The sequence below is a fragment of the Crocodylus siamensis genome, chromosome 2 (genome assembly GCF_052110815.1).
Source record: "Crocodylus siamensis isolate JL-2025a chromosome 2, ASM5211081v1, whole genome shotgun sequence".
NCBI lineage: Eukaryota > Metazoa > Chordata > Crocodylia > Crocodylidae > Crocodylus > Crocodylus siamensis.
In genome coordinates, this window is record NC_143396.1 from 194,481,761 (window position 1) to 194,500,956 (window position 19,196).

Sequence of the window (19,196 nt, forward strand, 5' to 3'; positions counted from 1 at the left end):
TGGCCCATCTCAGCTGCGCCAGTTTCAGTTGAGTATGAATACTGGGGAGAGCTGATCTTTTGAGCACCTCAGTGTCCAGGATCTTGTCCTGCTACTTGATTTTTAGTATCTTGCAGGCAGCACAGGTGGAAGTGGTTTATTTGGCGTGATGCTGGTAGACAATCCAAGTTTCACAGGTGTAAAGGAGGGTCAAGAGAATGATGGCTTTGTAAACCTTCCGTTTCACTGACCTTGCAGTCCCAGACCCACTTACGGAGGTCCCAGACCAACTTATGAAGTCTGCCAAAGGCCATGCTAGCTTTTGCTAGTCTCACGTTGACTTTTGTAATCAGTGTGGATATCACGGGAAAGCATGTTGCCTAGACAGACAAACCTGTTGACCATCAACAGTTGTTGGCCTTTAACATTATAATATCCCATTGGTTAAAACTACAGTAACAAAACAATATAAGGTAACTTTTCACTGGGAAGTTATACCCTGTAATCCATTGTGTTGCTACCATGACTACTTTTCCAAATAAGTGTTGAGCCGTATTTTTGGCACAATTTCCTGGACAATCATCATTTTGAGCATTAACAAAGATAGCATGTGTGTAAGATTCTTCTAGGAGTTAATGGAAACAGTTATGATAGCTACAAAGATAAACTCCTCCATGATCTGCATGCATTCCAAACATGAAAAACTTCATCATTTCCCCCCCCACCCTGCCTTATCCCCAACAGTATGCAGTGTAAATTGCTGAATATATAGATTCATAGGTTGTAAGGCCGGAAGGGACCTCAGAAGATCATCGGGTCCAGCACCAAGTAGAAAAGATAACCGGTGACCCCAGCAAGGTGACTGTCTGGTCTTCTCTTGAAGATTTCCAGGGTAGGTGATTGCACCACCTCTGGAGGGAGCTTATTCCACAGTCTGGACACCCTGACTGTGAAGAATTTTTTCCTAATGTTAAGCCTGAATCCATCTTGCAGGAGTTTGTGGCCATCACTCTTGGTTTTCCAGTACTAGCCCTTGATGTACTCCCCTAGTGTAGTGCTAAGCTGCTACCAGGTCCCCTCTCAGCCTTCTTTTCCTCAGGCTGAAGAGTCCCAGATCCCTCAGCCTTTCCTCGTATGGCTTACCTTTTAAGACTCTGATATGGGTGGCTCTTCTTTGGACTCTCTCAAGCTTGTCCACATCTTTGTTGAAGTGTGGTGCCCAGAACTGGATGCAATACTCCAGCTATGGTCTCACCAGTGCTGAGTAGAGCAGAAGAGTCACCCCCTTGGCTTAGTAGGAGATGAATCGATTGATGCATGCCAGAGTATAATTTGCCCTACTGGCTACAGCATTGCACTGCCAACTCATATTCATACTCTGGTCTATTATTACCCCCAGGTCCCTTTCATTTTTGGTGCTAGACACTTTGGTGCTGCCAAGCCTGTAGGTGAGTTGCGGTTGCTTGTCTCAAGGTGGAGCACTTTACATTTCTCAATGTTGAACTTCAATGGGTTCCAATCTGCCCAACTTGCTAGCCTGTCTAGGTCTACCTGTAACTGAAGCCTATCTTCAAGTGTGACCATGCTTCCCCATAACTTGGTGTCGTCCGCGAACTTGGCCAGTGAGCTCTTCACCCCCACATCCAAATCATTAATAAAGATGTTGAAAAGTACTGGACTGAGCACCGACTCCTGTGGGACACCGTTGCCCTCTTCTCACCAGGATGACACAGATCCATTCACTATGACTCTCTGGGTCCTATCCTGGCAGTTTCTCACTCACCTGACTCTCTCGGAGTTAATCCCACAATCCTCCGATTTTCTCACGAGGACATCATGGGATACTAGATCAAAGGCATTTTGGAAGTCTAAGTAAAGAATGTCAACTTGCTCTCTCATGTCCAGGTGATGAGTTACCTGGTCATAGGAGATGAAGTTGGTAAGGCAAGACCTGCCCGTGATGAAGTCATGCTGGCTGTCATTCAGAATCTTACCTTCTGCAAGCTTATCGCAGATAGACTCCTGATGAACTTTTCTAGGATTTTCCCTAGGATGGAAGTTAGGCTGATTGGCCTGCAGTTACCTAGGTCCTTCCCCCTGCCCTTTTTGTGAATGGGCACAACTTTGTCCCTCTTCCAGTCCTCAGGGCCTTCTCCAGAGTGCCATGAGTTGTGGAAGAGTTTTGTCAGGGGTTCCACAATGACTTCAGCCAGCTCCTTCAGCACTCTCAGATGAAGATCATCTGGTCCTGCTGACTTGAATACATCTAATGTTATTAACTGGTCATACACCAATTCTATGGCAATAGTAGGAAGGTGATTATTCATACCTTGCTCATCCTCTGCTCTACCTGGTGTGGTTTTCCTCATGGTCTGATGAAAGACCAAGGCAAAGTAGTCATTCAGGATTTCAGCTTTCTCCTGGGTGCTGGCACCCAGCTCTCCTGAGTTGTTGAGCAATGGCCCCACACTCCCATTTGTTTTCCTTCTGTTCCCTATGTACCTAAAGAAGGACTTCGTGTTGTCCTTGATTCCTGTTGCTGATCTAAGTTTGCTTGCCGCTTTAGCCTGTCTTATTTGTTTCCTGTATGTGCAGGCCGTCATGGAATAGTCCTCCTTAGGGCCTGCGCTGAGCTTCCATTGCTTATAAACCTCTTTTTTCTTTCTTAAGAGGACTGTGATTTCCCTGTTTACCCAAGACAGCTTCCCAGCCCTTCTGTTTCCTTTTCTCCACATGGGAATGGACTTCCTTTGTGCTTCAAGGATTGTGTCCTTAAGGAACAACCACTCTTCATGTATACCTTTTGCCTTCAGTCCCTGATCCTGCAGCACTTGCCCTACTAGTGACCTATAATTGTTGAAATTTGCATTTTTGAAGTACAAGACTTCAATCCTGCTGATTTGTCTGCCTTACATCGGACAGTGAACATGATGGTTTCATGATCGCTATTGCCCAGACTTCCCTCTATATTTAAGTTGCTTACCAGGTTGTCTCCTCTGGCCAGGACCAAGTCTAGAAGAGCATCACCTCTGGTTGGCCCATGCACCTCCTGAGTCAGTATGAGCTCCTTGACACAGGCCAGGAATGAATGTGACCGATCCAATTTGTCTGAGTGTTCCTCCAAGGAGATGTCTGGATAATTAAAATCGCCCATGATGACCATGTCACGTGCATGTGCAGCCTCAGTCAATTCTCGGATGAACTCTAGATAGAGTTCCTCCCACTGGTTTGGTGGTCTGTAATAGAGACCTACAGTTAGGTCTCTCACGCCATGCCATGCCATGCCACCCCCCCCACCACTTGACCCGGAGAGTTTCAAGCTGTCCATTTTTGGAGCCAATGTCAGCCTCCAAAGAGGTGTATTGCTCTTTTACATAGAGAGTAATGACTCCACCTTTCTTCCCCACCCGGTCCCCCCTATGCAGGGTGTAATCCTCTATCTATAGCTACACTTCAGTCATGAGGAGTCCCACCAGGTCTCTGTAATCCCTAGTAGATCATAGTACTCTCTGGAGAGTAGGAGGGGTAGCTCCTCCTGCTTGTTCCCCATGCTCCTGGCATTAGTATATAGGCACCTGTGTCCTCCTGCTGAGGCCCTGTCTTCCTGTCCCGCTGATGGAGAACTATTCCCTCAGCTCCTGCAACAGTGGTTCTCCCCATGTCCCGATCTACAGAGCTCTCCCCATGTCCCTATCTACAGGGCTTACTTGTATGTTGGTATATCTTTTTTTACTATTTACCTTGTCCTGTTGCAGGGTTACCACTTGTATAAGATCATCCTGATTTTAACCAGGGGAATTCTGAATCCTCTTATAAGCCACTTGTAGGCAAGGTTGCAAACTCTTCAAACCAACATCATAGAAAGGTGTTGATGTTGCCATGAAAAATATTGTTCTTTGACAAGTGTAAATAACAATAATGACACTGAGGTAACGTTGCAATTCAAATTTAGTGATGTGATGTGATGCAAATTAATGTCAGACAAACTTTTGATATAGTGATAGGATATGGTGTGACAGGACATGGCATAATATGTTGAAATGATGTAATGTTGATTATTTGGTATAATGGCACTACAGTGCAAACTGGATGTGACGCAGCATGTAAATACAACACAATTGCAACTGTCTGCCTTGCAGTGGATCCCCTTAATGAGCCACAGTTGTGGTGAGGATGCTATTGTTTTAAATGACGTGGAACATGTTTGAATTCAGACTATGAACTGGAGCAGTGAGTGGCTTTGCGCTGTAGATGCTGTATAAATGACAACACTGCATCAGGATTAGGGTTGCCAACCCTCCAGGATTGCCCTGGAGTCTCCAGGAACTAGATATAAATCTCCAGAAGGCTGCTGAGAGCCACCCCGAGGATAAATAATAAGGCATTTGTTAAAATAAATATTAAATGTTGAATCAGATTTATACAGCAGCCCAGTAGGTTTTTAAAATGTAATAGGAACGTGCACTTGCCTCCTGACATAAAGTCTCCACTCTGTAATCTGTAATTGATATATGCAAGCAGGCAGGCACGTTTGCATTGTGTGTCGCGGCCACACTGGCATTCTGGAAAACTGCTGGGATGGATTCAAACAGAGCTGGCGACCCCAATCACGATGCAGCAACTTTACATGACTATATGGTGGAACGATAGAGCTTCCCAGGGGCAAAGAGCTGTGACACCACCAGGCCATGACACCATGAGGCAGCGACGCTGCTCTGGCACAAGGCATCAGCCTGCCACAATCACACCGCACTAGTCCACAAGTACGAGGTCCCCCATCACGGTCCAAGGCCATGATGGACCATTAGTGACCCCACGGTGCAGAACAGGGAAAGGTCATGGAACTGTTATGAGGTGAAAGGATGATGTAGCACCGCTAGGCAACATTATGACGCCCTGTGGCACCGCCTCGCAAGAGCAGAGAGTGGCAGCCTGACGCAGTCCAACTCCCCCGCGGCACGCGACAGTGACGTACCAGGGAGGATGACATCACAGCGCGCCGGGAGGCAATGACAGAGTTGCCAGTGGTCATGGCAACAGTGCGTTGGACTTAAGGCGGGCGCAGGGGTCTCCCACCATAGCGCCCCCCGCAGGCGAAAGGGAGGGATCCCGGAGGGGCGCTACATCCGGGTCCCCGCACTCCTCAGCGTCGCGTGCGTAAGCTCAGGCAGCTGCCCTCCCCCGCGGCTCCGCGAGGCGGGAGTCCAACCCCGAGAGCCGTTTCTGATTGGCTGTCGCTCCGCAAAGGGGAGGTTCGGATTGGCCGGCGGGGGAGCGCCGAGGCCCGTCCGCGATTGGGTGCGGAGCTGGGCCAAGCGCCTCGCGTATTGGCCGAGAGGCGCTCTCGGGCTCGGGCGGGGGGGAGCAGCCATTGGCTGGAAAGTAGGTTAGTGGTGCGACGTTCGGTGGCAAGCCAGGCGGAAAGTAGGTCAGGGACGGGGGGCTGCGCCAGGCGCTGTTCACTGCACTCGACGGGCAGCGGAGGAGGAGGGGGGCACGCGGGGCGATCACCCCCGCCCGCTCGGCCACGGTGAGGAGGGGGCTTTGGAGGGGGTCGCGCGCGGAGCGCGAGGCGGAGGAGGCGGGTGTTCCTCGAGGGCGCCTGCGGCCGTTGACCCTCCCCGCATCTGGCTGTGCTCCAGGCGCGCGAGTGTCTGCTCGGGGGGGAGGGGCGGACCGCGCGCGCGCGCGCGCAGGTGCAGCGTCCCCCCCCCCCTCGGGCCGAGCCCCGGGCCCGCTAGGCAGGGAAGGTGCCGGGGCCGGTGGATGGCCCCCCCGCCTCGACTGGGGGCGCTGCGGCTCTCCAAGCAAGTCGGCGCTGGGCTCCGCATCCGCGCCTCGCTCTCTTGGCGGGGCCTGCTCAGCCCACCCCTCCGCTCTCCTCCTTTTTGCTTGATTTATTTTATATTCTTTTACTGCATTTGATCATTTTGCTGTATTTGATCATGTTACTTTATTATTCTTCAGCAATTGATCTATGACCTGTAATGCTTTTGGGGCATTGTGTGGACAGGTTTGAGATGGGACAGTGCTTGGGCCCCAGGCAGGACTGGACCCCCCCCCCTCCAAAGGGTGAGAGTAGCTGTGTGGCCTGCCTGGCTTTACTGGTGGTTGTTTTCTTGTTCTGTTTCTTTCTTTTTTTCTCTTTAAAGAAGTGTAGCAGTGGTTAAGTGCAGGCTGGATGTTGGCCCTTGAGGATCTGCCTCTCTGGCCCCTGGAGATTACGTTTTGTTGTCTGTTGGAACTCGTGCTGCGAACTGCACTGGCAATTTTCTTTTCAAAACTCTGTTCCCCTTAAGACATTATAGATTAGGTCATAGTGGGATGCTTTCAGTTCAGAACTGCATGTCGTTTGGTGGATTGGAAAGTACTTTTCCTGACCAGGAGTCAAATTGCAAATGTTTTGTTTTGTTTTGTTGTTTTGTTTTGTTTTAATTTGGCTTTTCCTCTTTTTACGCCTGCTGTGCAAACTGGTGGCATTGGCGGCTCCCAAAAGGCATAAAAAACCCAACATGTTTTCTTTAATGTTAAGTATTAACACTGCTTGCTTGTTTGTTTTTTAAATTGATGTCTTTAAATGAAGTGATCCACCTCTGGAGTAAGTTTTAAATTATATTGGGTGGGAATGCAATTATATGAATTGAGGCAAATCAAAATAACCCTTATAAGCATCTAAAGCTGCATTTATATGACTGTTCAGAATCTCCCTACTTGTTTAAAATAGGTCTGTGCTCTTTCTTGTTCCTAAGCAATTAACTGAGTATTTCTCATAACTGCTAATGATTTTATGTCTGTCTGTAATGCAGCCTCCAAATGTTGCTGTTCTAGGTTGTTATGGTGTGCCTCTCCACCGCTTGTACATGCTTCAGACCCTACTGGGAATGCTCAGTATGTTTAAGATCTGGAAAGGAGCTGCATATAGAGACTTAATAGACAAAGAGGGAGTGGGGAGCCTGGAATGATGTACATTGCCCCCTGGAAAACCTGTAGGCTGTGTTTTTTGCCATTGGGTCTTGTGCAGCTGCAGATCCTAGGGTTGACATTACTGTGGAAGTGCAGTACCTGCTTACAAGTGGTATTAATTTCTCATTGACATTTGGGAATCTGCCAAGTTTGGGAGAAGCCCTGTGACTTCTTAAAGGCTGAATCAAGAAGCTGTCCACAGATGCACAAGGCAAAAATCTCCACTGAAGTACATCTGCCCCTGGATGTTCTTCTGTTGGGGGTTACCTGGTCAAAAGCAGTCAGGGTCCCAGACTGAAGGAAAAGTTGATGTTCCTTGGGGTAGGAGGCAGGAATGCTGGACATCATGGGTTCAGCTTGACTAGGATTAAAAGTATGTTAAACACCACACCTTAACTCTAATAAGAGATGAGCTCTGTGATGATAGTACAACTTGTACTTCTTAAGTGAGTTTTGAAACGTGAGGTTTTTAATAGGCTTATGCTTTTTTGTTTGTAAAACCTTGCTGCATGTGTTATGACCACTAATGAGATACTTTCAGGTACCTGAAATATTGTCTACATGTAGAGTTTTTGAGTTAATTTAAAATGATTAGTGTAACATTCAAGTTGGAAAGTAAGCATGAGTGAAGTAAAGACTTTGATTGCAGGGTTGACACTCCGTTGCTAATTCCCATATGTCATACTTTTAAATGTTACTGTATAAAGACATGTCTTTGTCAGGAGAATTGGAGCACTGCACATGTGGCGTGTTAAGCTTATGCTGGGTTTAACTTTTTGTTGTCTCTAGTTTACCTGCTTACTTTTCAATCTTGAACATTGATTTATTTGGGTGCATGTGCATTTCCTTACAGTAAGGAGAGTAGGCAAAAGCAGGCAGCCATATTTACATGTAACTAAAGGTTTTAAAGTCACTAAAGAAATGTCCCTAGATTGCATTCAACCCAGCTTTCTTTAGGAACCTGAGTGAATATACTGACTTAAGCCATAACTTCTTACTAATATTCAAGTCTTTCTCTTTCAGCTTGGATAGCTGCTTCTTTCTTTAAGGCGTAAAATAGCAATGGACATTTTACAAGTCAATTTAAAATGTTTTTTACTTTGAGCTTACATATTCAGCCTAAAATAATTATTTTTGTTAAAATTATTAACACATGAAAGGTTATGGACTGAAATGCAACAGCTCAGACTGAATTCATAATTATTTAATAGTATAAGTCATGTTCTGAGCTACTATGGCAGGGTTACCCCTTTTAACTTAGGCCAGATTTTCTGAGCATAGTTAAGTGCTTTAGAAAAATGCCTCTGTATCTAAATACCTCCTAAAAATCTGTCCCTGGGTCTGCTCCACTCTCAGAAGCATATACTGTCACTTTTAGACCAGATCAAAGACACTGATAGGAAACAGAGGCTTTCATGTACAGCACAAGCAAAAGATGGTGTTTCCATTCTTCTCTGTGTATCTCAAGATAGTATTTGTAAGTAATTTATGCCTGACACTTTCATGATTGAAGTATATAATGTGAAAGGTTGGTTAGCTTTATTGACTAGTTTCATTTTGTGACACCTAACCTTCTGAATCTGCAAGATTCCTTCATCAGTTTTGGAGAGTTTTTAACAATTTCAGGATTACTCGGGTTGCATGGGGGGGGGGGGAAACAAAAGTGGGGGAGGAAGTCTTTTAAAAATCTGCCATACTTCAACATAATTGCAATTAGTACAATCATTTTCAGTGATAGTAGTATGTAACTCTGAAAAAACTTAAAGCAATTTCAACCAGGTAGTCTGCTGGAGTAGTGCCAGATTGTTTTGAAGGGCTACTTGTAGTGTGAGCAGATAAGCTGAGATTCGGGTTGTCCTTGCCTGGCCAATCCTCCACCCTCCCTGCCTGGCCCGTCTGCAAGGAGGTAATGCTATATATACATTTAGGTCTTTTAAACTGGGTGCTATTCAAGTCACAAAGTTATGGAGGGGTGCTGCAAGGCAAGTCCAAAAAAGTTGAGAACTGCTGGTTTAAAAAAATAACAGTGCTTCTCTTCTGGTTTTGTTTCATACTGTTATTAAAATACCATTTGCATCGTAAGACCTTTGGGCCTGTTGTATATAATTATAAAAAACACAAGTGAATGCAGACTACTATTTTTTTTTTTTAAAATAAATGTGAAAGTTGTTTAAACCTTGGTGAACTATTTTGCCCTCAGCTATGAATTACAAATTGTGCATTGTACACGTTCCTAGTGATGCTTAGGTATGTTCATCACCTTTTCCATCAGGTTACAATGCAGCTCCACTGAAAGTAACAGCTGAATATCTTATCTGCTGGCCTACACCGATTTGTTGGGGATGTGCGTGGGTGTGGGGGGGAGGGGATGTAGTATTAGGCAACTTATTTAGGACTGAGGCTATATCTTCTTGGAAACTTTCTTTCATCTGATATTGGAAATGTAATTGTGTTATGTAATTGATTCTTAAGAAGAAATACAAAACTTCAAAACAACAATAACTTGATAGATCCATCGACTAATGACCTAGAATAGTGGTGGCCAACCTGTGGTATGTTTGCTACAATTGGCAAGGGAAGCTTCTGTGTGGCATGTGGTAGGCTGGGGAGGGAGTAGGGAGGAGAAAGCAGATCTACAAATTGGGCAGAGAAGAGGATCAGAGTGGCACTCAGGCAAAGCACAGGACTTAAGTTGTGGCATGCCTGCCAAAGAGACTGGCGCTCTAGAATGAGGTATTTCACTTTTAGCCTTTGAAAAAGTGGATACTTAACGGTTTATCTTTTATCTCACTAATTTGGGCAGTGATTTAGTATCTTTTTAAAAAAAGTTTCAAACTTATGTTATTGTATGTCTTCAGTAATTGTACAGATTAATTCAAGAATCTGAAGATCAAGAATACGATATTTTTTTTTTCTCATCTGTAAATAAAAACTACTTTATATTCAAGCATCTTTCCTCACTTGCAGCTGCACATGGATATTTTGTAGCAAATCCACGCAATTTGTAATCTCCTTCAGTCTCCTACTCTTTCAGAAGTTGGTATTAAGTGCCTCCTATGTCAGAGATGCTTCCAAGTCAGCTGTTGGTGTCGGAACAACTTGTGACTCTGGGCAGATACCACACTGTAGTTTACTAGGTTGTTGTCCAGTAGGAATGATGTTGATGATGCTGGTGGGCTACTTTTAGAGCAAGAAATATATCGTTCATGAGACTTAGCTGTGAATAACACTCCCCTTTCATGACCTAATCTGTCTGTTTGCTGTGAACTTTTAAATAAGGCAACACAGAAAATGTAAACAGGGATGAAAATGAAACTTGCATTTTTATATCGTATAATTGCTTTGTGCAGTACATTCTTTGCCTGTCCCTCCATAAGCTTTCAGTCATCCCCCTTCCTCCTCACCCTTACTGGTCAATAGAAATTTAGTGGCATTTTCAGTATTCTGTTTACATGGGAAGCTAAGTTAGAGATCATGACATTCTGGTATTAATTATTTTTTTTGTAGATAAAGTGAGTTGGCATAGTTTGATTGTTACTGCTCAGAAAAATCAAAGAAAAAACATACTGTAGTTGAGCATGTCTCTTAATGTTGATGCTATATGTCTAGGAATTATTATATATGATTTTTTCCCCCTTGAAGTCATAAGACCTGGTTGGAACAATTGTCAGAGGATGCAGCTTTGGGAACTGATTTTTATTTTTGCCAAAACTTTGCTTTACAGAAAAAAGGTGGGTGTAGAGGAGAGGAAGGAGATCTGGCAGTATCAACTTCTCCTTTTTTCACTTGGGTGTGGACATATGTGGTAAACTATATTTATTTTGTTGAAATGTTTCAACTGATCCCAGACTACTTTTAAAAATATATATCTTTTTGGATAACTTGGGCACATTTTGGTTCTGTTCTAATTTGGAACAAAGCCAAATCAGGCAAATTACTTTTAATTTTTAAATGGGACTTGCCTTTCATACAGCCCTAGCTATTACATGGCTTGAGTCTCTGCAGTATTTATGATACTGGATGTTTGCATGGTTTTTTTTTTTTTTTTTTTAAGTATCTCATCTTGAACTGTGTTAAGTGTGCCTGTGCTTCTCCTTCCTTTTTGAGCCCCCCTGTAAACCAGAATTTTGAATCATTCTAGGATTCAGACTTTCAGTGAGATTCAAGTAATAATAGAGCTGCTACATAAATAATTTCTTTTTTAAATCTTATATTTGTTCTGTGCATATATTTGGAAATAGACTGCTTATTTATAAGGAATGATAGTTTATGTTCTTGTCTAGATGAGCAGAAATCTAGAATTGAATGTTGTTTAAAGGTAGTGCCCATGGTTGGATGTTGTTCTAAGATATTACTATTTAAGCATTTTTACATCATTCAAACACTCTCTCTTCCATCATCATGATATTCAGGACCAGATAAACTACATATTACTTGTTCAGTGTCATCTTGAGATCTAGGGTACTTGGAAAAAGTAGTTTCAGGTCTTAGTGTCTAGTCCATGTCCCTGCCATTAAGGAGAAAAGGCAATCCAGTTTTCATAGTGCAGCTGTTGGGTTTTTTTTCTCTTTGTTGGAGAAGACCATACAAAAAGGAAAATTATATTGACTAACTATTCTTGGAGAACTGTATTTACAAAGTACAGTCAAATGCAGAAAAATAATCCAGTTCACAAAAAGTTGGGTTTTTTTGCATCCTTTCCATTTTAGTTGTAACAAGTTTTGTTTACTTTGTTACTTTTTTAGACTTTGTCATTAATGTAAAGATGAGGGAGTTTTTTTAACCAGTGATGTATATTGTTTTATAGGATTTTATTTTTAAATTTCTGATCTACATAAAATTCAGAAAGAATTTAGTCTATTTATAGTCAGTCTATTTATAGAATTGTAAAATAACTAGTTTATTAATAGTGTTTGAACAATTGTTACAGGAGGCGTTACAAAAGAGCTTTTTTGCATGCATGCACAGTTTTAAGTAAAATTCTAAAGACGTAATAAGTATTTTTGTACTTAATTTAAAGCATACAAAGACTGGGATTTTTTTGTTTAAACAAACTGCTGCCTTTTACACTGCAAATGCCCCTCTTCCCCATCCCCCAAAAGAGAATAGCTTCACTTTGTGAATTGTAGAATTTGACCTTTTTACTGATGCCAAAATCAATCCTTGTGCACTTAAGACTTAACCAGAAAGTCTTGCTTCCTGTTGTCTGTTGCCATTGTAAGGTAATAAGAGGGAAGCATCTCAGATATATGTGAATTACTTCAAGTGTGTTAGGCAATATCCCACCACTAACTTCTCCAGCATCACATGTGGTAGCTGTTGCTACCTCTACTGTTAAGTACATAAGTATTAAATTAATACTTATGGCCAGACTTAGAAAAACTACACGTTCTCTCAGGTAAATGAGTACACAAAACCCCCAGAATAAGAAATGACACCAACCAGAATCAAGAGTTCTTCCCCGTTTGCAGGGCATAGTACTTTTGTGAAGATCCTTATGCTGTTTGGTCCATTGTGTAGTAGGATTTGCCCTACCTACTGTTTTTTCCTCCATTGATTGTAGAGGTCAAATTTAGATGGCAACGTGCTAACTTTTTGGCCTGGTTTTATTATCTGTTCTGACTACTTATCTTGCCACAGTAGTAGTTTTGATAAAGGGTAGCTTTGTCTCTTTACAGTTACAATCCCTTAGTAACCTCTTCATTCACTTCTTGTCGCTAGGGCTGAATCCAGCATATGACTCTCATGCCTACAAGTAGGTGTCTCACCCCTAGAGTGGAATCCGCAGTCCTGAGTCAGATGTCTGTGCTGTAGAGTATATTGGGGGATCTGGGTGCTTTAAAATGGCAATTAAAGAATTAGAACATTCTGAGCACAGGGTGCATCTTAAACAACATGCCTCTGGTGGTTAGGCATCTAATTTTGTGCTGTAGACGGGTAGTTGTGGACCCTTGGGATCTAAAGCTTGAAACCCATTCCTAGGGATAGGTGAATCTTTTTTTGATGTAAATGATGAACAACAGGGTTTACTGCCTCCTTTCAAAATGTGGTTTGTAAGGAGGAGGATGGTACCTCCTTATTGTATAGTAGCCTGTTAGAGGACTGGCCAGGGAAGTGGGAGAGACCTAGGTTCACAGTTCCCTGTGTCTGAAGAGTTCAAATTCCCTGCCCCCCCCCCCCCACACACTTTCTACCTCATAGGATGATACCCTAACATTTTGGCTGGGTGAGGTTACTTTTCACTCTTGTTAAGCTGCTATGCAGACAGACACCCAAAGTTGGACCCAGGGTGGAAGAGAACACCTGAGGAAGCTCGACTCTCCAGTCTGTTGGTTGTAGGGACTTATCTGTAAAGTCTTTGATTCCAGTCACTATTCCCTATTTCTGCTTTTAATGCAAAATCTACAGGTAGCACTGGGGGTAAAGGCAGGAATCCAGGATTTCCCTTTTCACAGTTAGGTTAGTGGGGCTGGGTTGGACCAGTACGATGGGTTATATTTTGGATTTTAAAGTGCCTAGGTAAGTGATTCTCAACCAGTGCTGTGGCCTGCTGGGGTACCTTGATCCTTTCAAGGGTGCCATACAATGTTAGCGGTGCAAACGTGATCCACATGATAAACCCAGACATTTAAAATAGGAATCTAGTGTTAACAAACACTGCAACCTGTTATGGTCTTGCTGAGTTCCTTGCAACAGAAGAATTGCTCTATTATTTTTCTGTACTCAGTTTTTACTCTTAGAAAAAGAACTGGCATTTTCTGACGGGGACCTTGAGTTTTAAGAAGGTTGAGAACCCCTGGCCTGGGTCTACCAAAGTTGTTTTTGTTTGAATGGAGACTTTTCTCTGGTATATTTTCATCTTGGTATTTTGGATTCTTCCCACTGTCCTTCATAAGTATTTCCTTAAGCTTACACCCCATAGTTTAATAATGGGAGAGACTCTATTGTTCTCATGCTGTTTTAGAAGAATTGCTAATAATCCAGACCCTTTTGAATCACGGTTCTGGTGCAAAACAGGAACCTCTTTTATTTCCTGCTCTCTTTCCCAGCATACAGTGCTGTCAATTCAAAATAATTTCTAAATTTAGATTTATAGGATGAGCAGTTACAGATTGCATGAACTAGGCGAGTAGAACATTTTATATTGTCATTGGTCCTTAAGTATATTTAAAGAATATGCACACTATATTCAGGACATGTTTTCAATTCAGAAGCCCAGAAAATTCACTGAAAGCTTCTCTGTTGAAAACCTTGTATCTGCTTTTCTTAATGGCTCAAGCTAAAGCCTTGGGACAATAGGTGAGTGTACTTTCCACTTCAGTAGATAGATAGGTTTAGTTAAGGACATTTGCAGCCTTTACCAAGCTTATTGTAACTCTTATGGGTTATGTCAGACCTTTCAAATCTTAATGTGAAAACAAAGTAAGGTATTGGGGCTTCAAGTGGTCCCTGTTGGAAACTATAGTGCAGTTTTTTTTTTCCATTTCAAACTTTTGTCTTAGTTTCAACACTATTAACGTATCATCATTTAAAGTGACTTTTTTACCTACTTTTTAAATTTAATGACCATTGAGAGAACTTATTTAAGTCTGTTGATTAATGAAAAATCAAGTATTGCATTGTGAGAGTGGAGAAAGCAGAGTAGGTATATCTTGCAACTGTTGCTCAATAGTACAAAAAATATCTGTAAATGTTAGAGGAATTAGCAGGCATTATCCTATTTTTATATCTCATAATATTCCTTGTGTTGGAAAAGAGAGTCTGTTTAGTTGCTGCTGAACCAGTTTAAACTGGATGAATATTAAGTTTTCTTTAGGAATCTATTAGTTCAGAGTAGGGATCCAATAGGTCTTGTAAAATAATGGTAAGTAATGTCAGAGGTGCAAAAATGTCATTATATCCAGTTAAGGAATTGCCTGCAAGCTAGTGTTGTCAGGTGTTAGCCTGTAAGTTTGATTCAGCTAGTATTTTTATCTCTGAACTAGCCAGTTGCCCATCAGGAGTGGTGTGGGGGGGTTGTATGTGTGTGAGGGCTGGGATGGGTTGGGAGTCACCACTGCCTGCAGGAAGCAGGGGGGGAGGGAATGCTCTTGGAGCACTCTAATTGATTCAGGCAACCAATCAGAGTGCAGATAAAGCATTGCAGACAGACTAAGATTAGAATTTTAGAACAGAGTTCCACAAGTGAAATGAAATGTTACTACTTTTTAAATTTCCCAGATGGGGCCATCTATTTCACGAGGGATGAAGGAGTAGCAATTTAGGATGGCTCCTTAACTATGATACTGAATGACTCTTAAGGTTTCAGAGCTGTCCTTGCACGTTTCCTTTCTTCTGCTGCTTCCACTGCTCACCCTTTAATTCAGGGGTGGGCAGTTATTTTGGTTGGTGGGCCACTTAACGCATTTTGGCAAGCTGTTCAGGGCTGCGCACAGAAAATCTTTCAGTAGATATCGTTCTAATGAATTACAGTATACAATTTGTTTTTTTTTTTTAACTAAAAATCAAAAATGTACAATAACATTTTAATTTTATTTAAAAAATCCTGAGTTGTGTTTGAGTAATATATATATAGCAGTGATTTGTATAAAAGGTCAAAATGGTGTCTTACTCTCATATATTGTGTGCATGTGGAAAGTGGGAAGTCTGCATGTGGGGGGGATGTGGGGGTGCACATGTGGGGGGGTGCCTGTTGCACTAGGTCCCAGGAGATGGCTGGGGGTGAAGGGAGGGAGAGGGGTCATAAGGCATGTGCAGCAAAGCTGGCCGGGGCACTGTGGCACAGGTGTGTCGGCCCCTCCTCTCCCTTACCATCTGGTCTGCAGCTGCCCCTGCAGCACTCTGCATGCAGCCAAGCCCTGCCTGCTTCTGCCTGGGGCAGCCTGCACCGAGCTCCCACCCTCACCTGCCCTACACCTGCTGATAGCATTACCCAGGTACTGCTTGGCTCCCTCCCTCCAGCGGTGGGTCCTCTTCTTCCTCCTGCTGCACTGCTCTAGGCAGGGGGGGAAGCTGCAGCTGGAAGACTCCTGCTCTAGTGTGCACAGCTCCAGCTCCCAACTGCATTCCACCCACTCTGCTGCCTGCTTATGGTTGCTCATTGTGCCAGGTGGCCAAATGGGTGAAAGGTGGTCTGGAGCTGGAGCCCCATGCACTGGGGCAGGAGCTATCCAACTGCACCTTCCCCCCTTCCTGGAGCAGGGCAGGAGGGAAAGAGTCACTGGAGGTGGGGGGGGAGTCAAGCAGTACCTAGGCAGCTGTTGCAGCAATGGCAGCACTCCTCTGGGAAGCTGTGCACACTGGCCAGTGCTAGAGCAGGTGCAGGCAGAAGTGTAGCCTGGGCTGCCCTGGGTAAGAGTAAGTAGGGCTTGGTCCAGTGCAGAGTCCTGCAGGGGCAGCTGTGGGCTGGATACAAGAGCTATATTTTGCCTACCCCTCTTTTAATTCATCAGAAAGTTTTCGGCTTCATGTTCTTTCCTGGAGATGTCTCTTAAGCTGCAAATAAACTGTCACCTCAGGAACTCTGAATTGTAAGACGAAATTGCCTAATTCTAGTTTAGACACTGCTCTTAGTATAGGACACTGGAGCTACCAGACTAAAGATATGGACTGTCTCTTGACAGTCCATTTCCCTGGTAGTGATCATCACCTCATCAGATGGTAGAGCAAAACCTGGCAGATCTGTATCTGGGTAGTTATAGCATCTAATTTAGCTTCCTGCCCTCCTAGTCCCTTTTTAGGACCTTTCTGTTAGGCTCTAGCTGAAGTAGGCGGCTTCCTTCCTGATAGCTTAAGGGACACTAGAAGCTGTGGGGAATGGGATTCTATAACACTTACTTCCTGGTTCCAAAGAAAAGGAAGGAAGCATAGAAGTCCGGTTTGACTCCTGTGCAGAAACTACAGCTAGTAGGGGAACCACTGTGGACTTTAGGACAGTAGGGTATGTTTCTACCAGTCTTCATGAGATCTCATCCTGCTGATTAAATTATCACTATGATAGCAAAGACTTTTCTGCATATTTTTCAGCAGTGGGGCTTCTTCTGCATCTTCCTGTATGTTAGTTAGACTTCACTTTAGATGAACAGTATACATTTCAGGGAAGCACTGTCTGAGTAAGGATGACATTTCTTCTATGGCTTGTGCTTTCCTGGCCTGCTGGAAAGACCAGTCTAGTTTGTACAGTGGAGTGCCTACATTTGCATCCTTTGGTGAATGTGGTGATGGATGTTTCTTAATGTCAGTTGGGTAACTGGGTGTCTGAACACCAGGGAAGAGAATCCATGTTAATTGGAACACAGAGTGATTTGGTAAGCTTATCAAGGCTTCCTGCACTGTGTAAAAGGGCATTATATACAGGTTATGATAAACACTATTGTGCAGTATAGGTGGAAGAGCAGCTAGCATGGTGCAATATTGCTCTCTCCTCTCCAGGGAAATAATTTTGGTGTATTCATCATCAAGTACACTTGTTTGTGATACAGCCTCCTGGATACCAGAGTAGAATGTTTTGGTGGACTTGTCATTAATGCCACAAGGGGTAAGTCAAGGACTGAGTTTCCCACATCAGTTTCACAGGCTAGGGTAGTACAGTAATGGATCTATCTACGTTAGATGACAAGAGGAAGTAACAGTCCTTCTGTTAGGAAGCTTAAATGGAGGCTTCCCCATCTTGAACCTCAATTTGTGGATAAGCATAGGTAAGCCTTCTTGCCCATGTGTCTCGGTGGATACCACACAATATGAGGTCTGGGTGATCCTTCTGGCCTTTGTGTGTCCATAATAGTTCTGGTATTAGAAACTTATGATAGTGAAGGAACCTCAGGGCCCTGCCCTGGTCCTGGCCTTTATTATGCAAGTCAAGAGGTAGAGTGCTTCATTAGTCTCATATCATAGAAACCTCCAGGATAAATGTTGTATTGGTGGTTTTCAGTTGCCTGTTTTCTAGGACTGAGACACCCATTTCCAGGTACATGGAAGCTGCTTTGGATTTGCTTACAGTAGGGGATATGCATGTGAACAGTTAATTAAAGGAGAACGACATACTTGCCAGTAACTGGAGTTCATCAAGACGTAGTGTTCATCCTGCCATGTTTCCTTTCTTCTTATGGAGGCAAATACAAAAACGGGATTCTGAAGAGCAGGGAGTGTTCACTGCCCTTTGCTATATTGGCACTGTCACAGGGAGGAGCAAGGGACAGACCCTGAGTGCCCAGGGTCGTACTGGAACGTACCAGGGAAGGCAAGGAGAGAGGAAAAGACGGAGAATCTCTTACCTGTAGCCAGAGCTGCGGTGAATCCATGAGTGGTGGTGGGACCCACGCAGCTCGTTAGCCATGGCTTTTTTTAAAACTGCGGCCAGCTGTAGAGAGGAGCAGGCAGAGCCAGCATGGAGAGAGAGAAGGTGCCGCAGGTGAAGGAGCCGGGGGAAGACCCGGAAGGTCGCCAGCAGGGAAGGTATTCCCAGAACCCCTATTAAGGGTAAGAGGAGGCAGGACAGCCTCTCACGGGGTGGAAGACCACCTTGAAGTCCGTCATAGGGAAGATGCCAGCGATGGCCCAGAGAGAGAGGAGGAGGACGCACCTCACTCAGAGGATTTGGGAGAGATGATCCAAGAGATCAGGAGAAAGAAGGTGACAACAAGGATTGTCCCCGAGGAAGAGGGGAGAGTGACAGAACCTGAGGCATCGAGCCAGGTGGGATCGGTGCGGGTTCAGGAATGAAGAGCCTAAGCAGTGGGAGGGGTTGCAGAAGATGAGCTCCAGCTGCATAGAGCTGTCCAGCGGGGGATGCAGAGGAAGTGGGACTAGAGGGACCACCAATGGTACAGCAAACGTGCAGGCGGTCCGCAGAATGGAATGGAGAACGTGGTAGCCACCAGGCTTAGGCGTACTCAGGACAGGACCAGTTAGAGACTCTTGGGGCCAGGCCAGTCAGGATCCCACTGGTATTGATAGTGTTCCTTTTTTTGGTGGTGTTTCTTTCTGTTTCCCACTTTTTTGGAGGGGTTGTGAGGCCCATTGCATAGATCCCTAGTGTTGGCTCAATTAGAAGCGTTTTGTCTTAGAGGGAATCTAGATGACTGCAAAGACCCGAAGGGTATAGCAGAGATTCGGGGTTTGGTTAGCCCTAGTATGTATCCATGGGAGAGCCTAGAATACCGACAGTCGGAGGTCGGGCCGAAGGATATCAGCGACTTGTCGAGGCTGGGCATCAGGGCAAGGTATAGGGGAGGTTGGAGCCTCACGGAAGACTG

At 44.1% G+C, this 19,196-nt stretch overlaps 1 protein-coding gene across 3 annotated transcripts in view; it reads left to right on the forward strand.

Moving 5' to 3' along the window:
- The first annotated feature begins 5,372 nt into the window (after window positions 1-5,372).
- Window positions 5,373-19,196, forward strand: part of BMAL1 (basic helix-loop-helix ARNT like 1) — an 88,057-nt gene continuing 74,233 nt past the window's right edge. For 2 of the 3 annotated variants that reach the window (XM_090032730.1, XM_090032732.1), the window contains exon 1: window positions 5,373-5,509. The gene's annotated coding sequence lies outside the window, so the exon portion shown is untranslated. Of the gene's footprint in view, window positions 5,510-5,657; window positions 6,052-19,196 lie in introns of those variants that run through there. The other variant, XM_090032731.1, reaches the window with a different exon arrangement.